Source organism: Marmota monax, unplaced genomic scaffold (assembly GCF_021218885.2).
Source record: "Marmota monax isolate L192 unplaced genomic scaffold, Marmota_monax_Labrador192_F-V1.1 WCK01_AAM20220418_F8-fsc00329, whole genome shotgun sequence".
Taxonomy (NCBI): domain Eukaryota; kingdom Metazoa; phylum Chordata; class Mammalia; order Rodentia; family Sciuridae; genus Marmota; species Marmota monax.
Window position 1 is genome coordinate 1081998 of NW_026692083.1, and position 8393 is coordinate 1090390.

An 8393-nucleotide genomic window follows, 5' to 3' on the forward strand; every position below is an offset into this window, starting at 1 on the left:
TGTTGCTTAGGGCCTTACTAAATTGCTGAGGCTGGCTTCGAACTTGCAATCCTCCTGCCTCAGCCTCCAGAGTCACTAGTATTACAGGCATGCTCCACCACACGTGGCACAGACATTATAGACATTGATTACATCTTTACCTTTTGATATGGGGGCAAACCTAAGTACAAAAAAATATTGTTAGGAAATTAATACACAATGAGCAGAATGGACGTCACACCTCGGCAGCAGTGCACTTCAGATGGTATGTAGTCAGCCGCCACTGTCACCATGGGAGGAGGGCAGAGCTGAGCAGCATGGTTTGCCTTCCTGGCATGTCCGTGTGTATGTGTGCGGGCATGTGTGGACTAATTCTGTGATCAGCCCAAGGGGGCCTTACATCTGAAGACATGGTCTATGATTTTTCCTAATATTTCATAAGAATGAGACTCCCTTCAGTGTATTTTGTCATATTCTAAATCTTAAGAGATAAAGCAAAATTTTAGAAAATCAAAAATAAAGAAAAATAAGAAACAGACATCTGAATTATATTTTAAAAGAGAGCGAGATTGGCTGCTCTAAACTCTGGTGTAAACGTTTCTGTCATTTTGGACATCAGTATGGAAGGGTGAAAGATCTGCCTGCCAGATCTGCTGTGGCAACCTGGAGACCCATCTATCTGGTCCCTGACAAAGAGCCTGAAACAACAGTGTTTTGGTGAATCAAAAGGCATATCAATCCTTAAAGTGAAAACAAATGCAAGACAGCTTCTTCTTCCTGCTTTAAATAAGAACAAATTGTTTCCCAAATAAGAAAGTAAAATTTAAATTTCAGATAAGCGAGGTAATTAAATAACCATAAAAATAAGAAAGTTGAATTTCCTCATTCCATAAAGAATAAAATACAAAAAGTGTGTTTACATATAAAACTGATACTTTAGCTAACATTTATTGCTTACCACAGTTAGGTTCTGTTCTAGGGGTTTCCATGTTTCTGCTTTGCTCTGTGAGAAGCTAGTGCAAGGTGCAGAGAGCCCGGCACAGGGGCCAGCACCAACAGTGAGCCAGGGCCTTCGGCCATCCTTCAGAAGTGAGAGCCTGGAAGAGAAGCCTTTGGCTTGGTGGAGCCTTTGGATAAGCACAGCCCCGGCTGGCACCGTGGTGGAAGGTGCATAAGAAAGCTGGCACCTGGATGAGAAGCTCCCAAACTCCAAAGACACAGAAAATGGAGATGGTCCAAAGTATTGTTTTAAGTCACTAATTTTGGAGCTGCTTGTTAGGCAGCAACTTATAAGGTAAGTCGAATGACATCTAAGTGGGAAATTTGAAAATTAAACCCAGGAATCCTGGCTTCACAGTTGGGCCCTGCATACAGGATGGGCATATTTAAAGGTAATCATTTATGAAATTCTTCCATGTGCCAAGAACTTTCTTGACACTTAAAATAGCAACAATCAGGAGGTCACATTTTCAGATCCTACTCAGGTTCAGATGGGTCCAGGTGAGGACACACAAATGTCAAGGATTAAATCAAGGATGAACCAATTGGTTAAATTAGAGAAAGAGCACAGATTTGATATTGTAATTTTAATGGTATTTTATATTAGCTGCAGTGCCTACAGAAAAACTGAATATTAGATATAGTGGCATTCAAAATAATTTTATGATAAAAACTTATAAATATTATAGGATGGATAATAGTAGTACCACAAATGGTACGTAAACAAACAGATTAAAAGAAGAAATTAGTAAGTAGGCAAACACTAGATAAGAGATGAAAGATGAAATGCCACCTCACTGAGGTAATCTATGAGATCAATCATCACCTTGCATAAAGTGCCAGACAGTAAACAGTTTAGGTTTTACATACCATAGAGTTTGTTTTATTTGTGCAACCCAGCCACTGTGTGCAAGCACAGCCATAAACAATGCATAAATGAGTGGCCATGGATTTGTTCTAATAAAACTTTTTATTTATAAAAAATGTTTTGTGAGCTGAATTTGGCCTGAGTCATAGTTTGCTGACCCCTTGTCAAATAAAAGGAATTTGATATAAAATAAGTGACAGATACCTCCATGATGTATTTAGTTGGTCAATTGCTTTAACAATTACTTTATATTATTCCTATTTCCAATTTACTCAATGCTCTTTAGAAATAGAAATGGGGACATATAAGAAAGTACCAAAAATTAACAAGTATCATTTAGTTACAATCCTTGAACAGACATGAAGACACCTAAAATCTCCTTGGTGGAAAACAACTTAGCACAAAGCAGGATAAATCTGTAGAGATCTCAAGCACTGATGGGAAACAGCAAGGCTGGTCAAAGACGAGGCTACAGCATAGCCACTGCCCATGCTGCACTCAAAATGAGGGCTCTACTGTGGTCATTGAGAGGAACACACTTGCTGCTTGCTACTTACACTAAGATTACTATGAGTTATATTCTGTAGTGTTTCTGCTAACAACAAATTAGCAAGCATAAAACTATAGTTCCTAATTTTCTTCTGATCACAACATTTTTTTTTTTTTTTTTTTTAATTTTTTATTGTGGGTTGTTCAAAACATTACAAATTTCTTGACATATCATATTCCACACTTTGATTCTAGTGGGTTATGAACTCCCACCTTCACCCCATACACAGATTGCAGATTCACATCAGTTACACATCCATTGATTTACAAATTGCCATACTAGTGTCTGTTGTGCTCCGCTGCCTTTCCCATCATCCACCCTCCCCCCTCCCCACCTCTCCCCTCCCCTCCCCTCCTCTCTCTCTACCCCCTCCACTGTATAACCCTGAGGGTCTCCTTCCATTACCGTGCAATTTACCTTCTCTCTCCCTTTCCCTCCCACCTCTCATCCCTGTTAAATGTTAATCTTCTTCTCCTGTTCTTCGTCCCTACTCTGTTCTTAGTTACTTTCCTTATATCAAAGAAGACATTTGGCATTTGTTTTTTAGGGATTGGCTAGCTTCACTTAGCATAATCTGCTCTAATGCCATCCATTTCCCTGTAAATTCTATGATTTTGTCATTTTTTAATGCAGAGTAATACTCCATTGTGTATAAATGCCACATTTTTTTTATCCATTCGTCTATTGAAGGGCATCTAGGTTGGTTCCACAGTCTTGCTATTGTGAACTGTGCTGCTATGAACATCGATGTAGCAGTGTCCCTGTAGCATGCTCTTTTTAGGTCTTTAGGGAATAGACCAAGAAGGGGAATAGCTGGGTCAAATGGTGGCTCCATTCCCAGCTTTCCAAGAAATCTCCATACTGCTTTCCAAATTGGCTGCACCAATCTGCAGTCCCACCAGCAATGTACAAGTGTACCCTTTTCCCCACATCCTCGCCAGCACTTGTTGTTGTTTGACTTCCTAATGGCTGCCAATCTTACTGGAGTGAGATGGTATCTTAGGGTGGTTTTGATTTGCATTTCTCTGACAGCTAGAGATGTTGAGCATTTTTTCATGTACTTGTTGATTGACTGTATGTCCTCCTCTGTGAAGTGTCTGTTCAGGTCCTTGGCCCATTTGTTGATTGGGTTGTTTGTTCTCTTATTGTCTAATTTTTTGAGTTCTTTGTATACTCTGGATATTAGGGCTCTATCTGAAGTGTGAGGAGTAAAGATTTGTTCCCAAGATGTAGGCTCCCTATTTACCTCTCTTATTGTTTCTTTTGCTGAGAAAAAACTTCTTAGTTTGAGTAAGTCCCATTTGTTGATTCTAGTTATTAACTTTTGTGCTATGGGTGTCCTATTGAGGAATTTGGAGCCCGACCCCACCGACTGTAGATCGTAGCCAACTTTTTCTTCTATCAGACGGCCCGTCTCTGATTTGATATCAAGTTCCTTGATCCATTTTGAATTCACTTTTGTGCATGGCGAGAGAAAGGGATTCAGTTTCATTTTGTTGCATATGGATTTCCAGTTTTCCCAGCACCATTTGTTGAAGATGCTATCCTTCCTCCATTGCATGCTTTTAGCCCCTTTATCAAATATAAGATAGTTGTAGTTTTGTGGATTGGTTTCTGTGTCCTCTATTCTGTACCATTGGTCCACACGCCTGTTTTGGTACCAGTACCATGCTGTTTTTGTTACTATTGCTCTGTAGTATAGTTTGAAGTCTGGTATCGCTATACTGCCTGATTCACACTTCTTGCTTAGCATTGTTTTTGCTATTCTGGGTCTTTTATTTTTCCGTATGAATTTCATGATTGCTTTCTCTATTTCTACAAGAAATGCCATTGGGATTTTGATTGGCATTGCATTAAACCTATAGAGAACTTTTGGTAATATCGCCATTTTGATGATGTTAGTTCTGCCTATCCATGAACAGGGTATATTTTTCCATCTTCTAAGATCTTCTTCTATTTCTCTCTTTAGGGTTCTGTAGTTTTCATTGTATAAGTCTTTCACCTCTTTTGTTAGGTTGATTCCCAAGTATTTTATTTTTTTTGAAGATATTTTGAATGGAGTGGTTGTCCTCATTTCCATTTCAGAGGATTTGTCGCTGATATACAGGAATGCCTTTGATTTATGCGTGTTGATTTTAAATCCTGCCACTTTGCTGAATTCATTTATTAGCTCTAATAGTTTCTTTGTAGAGCCTTTTGGGTCTGCTAGATATAGAATCATATCATCTGCAAATAGTGATAATTTAATTTCTTCTTTTCCTATTTTTATGCCTTTAATTTCTTTCGTCTGTCTAATTGCTCTGGCCAGTGTTTCGAGAACTATGTTGAAGAGAAGTGGAGAGAGAGGGCATCCCTGTCTTGTTCCAGATTTTAGAGGGAATGCCTTCAGTTTTTCTCCATTCAGAATAATGCTAGCCTGAGGCTTAGCATAGATTGCTTTTACAATATTGAGGTATGTTCCTGTTATCCCTAGTTTTTCTAGAGTTTTGAACATAAAGGGATGCTGTACTTTGTCAAATGCTTTTTCCGCATCTATCGAGATGATCATATGGTTCTTATTTTTAAGTCTATTGATGTGGTGAATAACATTTATTGATTTCCGTATATTGAACCAGCCTTGCATCCCAGGGATGAATCCTACTTGATCATGGTGTACAATTTTTTTTATATGTTTTTGTATCCGATTCGCCAGAATTTTATTGAGGATTTTTGCATCTAGGTTCATTAGAGATATTGGTCTGTAGTTTTCTTTCTTTGAAGTGTCTTTGTCTGGTTTAGGTATCAGGGTGATGTTGGCCTCATAGAATGAATTTGGAAGTTCTCCCTCCTTTTCTATTTCCTGAAGTAGCTTGAAAAGTATTGGTATTAGTTCTTCTTTAAAGGTTTTGTAAAATTCTGCTGTATACCCATCGGGACCTGGGCTTTTCTTAGTTGGTAGTCTTTTGATGGTTTCTTCTATCTCCTCAATTGATATTGGTCTGTTTAGGTTTTCTATATCCTCCTGACTCAATCTGGGCAGATCATATGACTTAAGAAATTTATCTATGCCTTCACTATCTTCTAATTTATTGGAGTATAAGGATTCAAAATAGTTTTTGATTATCTTCTGTATTTCTGAAGTGTCTGTTGTGATATTGCCTTTTTCATCCCGTATGCTAGTAATTTGAGTTCTCTCTCTTCTTCTCTTCACTAGCATCGCTAAGGGTCTGTCGATTTTGTTTATTTTTTCAAAGAACCAACTTTTAGTTTTGTCAATTTTTTCAATTGTTTCTTTTGTTTCGATTTCATTAATTTCAGCTCTGATTTTAATTATTTCTTGCCTTCTACTTCTTTTGCTGTTGTTTTGCTCTTCTTTTTCAAGGATTTTGAGATGAAGTATGAGATCATTTATTTGTTGGTTTTTTCTTTTTTTAAGGAATGAACTCCAAGCAATGAATTTTCCTCTTAGAACTGCTTTCAATGTGTCCCATAGATTCCGATATGTTGTGTCTGTGTTTTCATTTATCTCTAAGAATTTTTTAATTTCCTCCTTGATGTCTTCTATAACCCATTGATCATTCAGTAACCTATTGTTCATTCTCCAATTGATGTATGCTTTTTCCTTCCTTCTTTTATCGTTGATTTTCAGTTTCATTCCATTATGATCAGATAAGATGCATGGTAATATCTCTACTCCTTTATATTGTCTAAGAGTTGCCCTGTGACATAATATATGATCTATTTTTGAGAAGGATCCATGTGCTGCTGAGAAAAAAGTGTAACTGCTTGATGTTGGGTGGTATACTCTATATATGTCAATTAGGTCTAGGTTATTAATAGTGTTATTGAGTTCTATAGTTTCCTTATTCAACTTTTGTTTGGAAGATCTGTCCAGTGGCGAGAGAGGTGTGTTGAAGTCTCCCATGATTATGGTGTGGTGGTCTATTAGACTCTTGAACTTGAGAAGAGTTTGTTTGACGAACATAGCTGCACCATTGTTTGGGGCATAAATATTTATGATTGTTATGTCTTGTTGGTGTATGGTTCCCTTAAGCAGTATGTAGTGTCCCTCTTTATCTCTTTTGATTAACTTTGGCTTGAAATCTATTTTATTTGATATGAGTATGGACACGCCTGCTTGTTTCCGAAGTCCATATGAGTGATATGATTTTTCCCAACCTTTCACCTTCAGCCTATGTATGTCTTTTCCTATCAAATGCGTCTCCTGTAGGCAGCATATTGTTGGGTCTTGTTTTGTGATCCATTCTACTAGCCTGTGTCTCTTAATTGGTGAGTTTAAGCCATTAACATTTAGGGTTATTATTGAGATATGGGTTGTTCTTCCAGCCATATTTGTTTATTTCTGTTACTAAACATTGTTTGTTTTCCTCTTTGATTGTTTCCCCCCCCCCTTTACTGTCCTACCTCCCACTGTTGGTTTTCATTGTTATTTTCCATTTCCTCTTCCTGTAATACTTTGGCTAGGATGTTTTGAAGAGATGGTTTTCTAGCTGCGAATTCTTTAAACTTTTGTTTATCGTGGAAGGTTTTAATTTCATTCTCCATCCTGAAGCTTAATTTCGCTGGATACACAATTCTTGGTTGGAACCCATTATCTTTCAGTGTTTGAAATATGTTATTCCAGGATCTTCTAGCTTTCAGAGTCTGTGTTGAAAGATCAGCTGTTATCCTGATTGGCTTGCCCCTAAATGTAATCTGCTTCCTTTCTCTTGTAGCTTTTAAAATTCTCTCCTTATTCTGTATGTTGGGCATCTTCATTATAATGTGTCTAGGTGTGGATCTCTTATGATTTTGCACATTCGGCGTCCTGTAGGCTTCTAGGATTTGGGATTCTGTCTCATTCTTCAAGTCTGGGAAGTTTTCTTGTATTATTTCATTGAATAGACTTCTCATTCCTTTGTTTTGGAGCTCTGTACCTTCCTGTATCCCAATGACTCTTAAGTTTGGTCTCTTAATGTTATCCCATATTTCTTGGATGTTCTGCTCATGGTTTCTTAACAGTCTTGCTGAGCTGTCTATGTTCTTTTCCAGTTGAAATACTTTGTCTTCATTGTCTGATGTTCTATCTTCTAAGTGTTCTCCTTTGTTGGTAGTATTCTCCATTGAGTTTTTAAGTTGGTTTATTGCTTCCTGCATTTCTAGGATTTCTGATTGCTTGTTTTTTATAACCTCTATCTCACTGTATAGTTGATCCTTTGCTTCCTGGATTTGTTTGCGTAATTCGTTGTCGAAGTGATCTTTCATTGTCTGATTTTGCTGTTTAATGTCTTCCTTGATACTCCAGATCATCTGAAGCATGTATATCCTGAATTCTTTATCTGACATTCCATCTGCTGCAGCTGTTACCTCTTCTAAAGTTGCGTTGACCTGCATTGCTTGTGGTCCTTTCTTTCCTTGTCTTTTCATACTGCTTGCGTATCTTTCCTGCAGGTGCGGGCGGCGGCTCTGCTCTCTCCTTATTCCAATTGGGGTGTCGTGGCTACCCCGCCGGCAGGTCACTGGGCCTGTTCTGGGAGCTGGTGGCGGCTCTGTTCTGCCCCTACTCCAATTGGGGTGACGTGTCTGTCGTACCAGCAGGCCACTGGGCCTGTCCTGCTGGTCGGTCGCAGATCTGCCCACCTTTCGGGCACGAGTGGAGGCTCTGCTTTGCCCCTACTCCAATTGGGGTGTCGTGACTACCCCGCCTGCAGGATGCTGGGTCTGTTCCTGGCAAGGGAGGCGACTCTGCTCTGTCACTACTCCAATTAGGGTGGTGTTTGTACCCCGCCGGCAGGCTCCTGGGCCTGATCCGCCGGTCTGTTGTAGGTCTGCCTACCTTGAAGGCGCGGGCGGCGGATCTGCCCTGCCCCTCCTACCACGCCTGCGGACCCCTGGGCCTGATCTGCAGGTTGATCACTGGTCTGCTCACCCTGCGGGCACGGGTGGCGGTTCCGCTCCACCCCCACTCCAATTGGGGTCACGTGACCACCACACCGGCAGGGCCTGATCCGGGCGTGG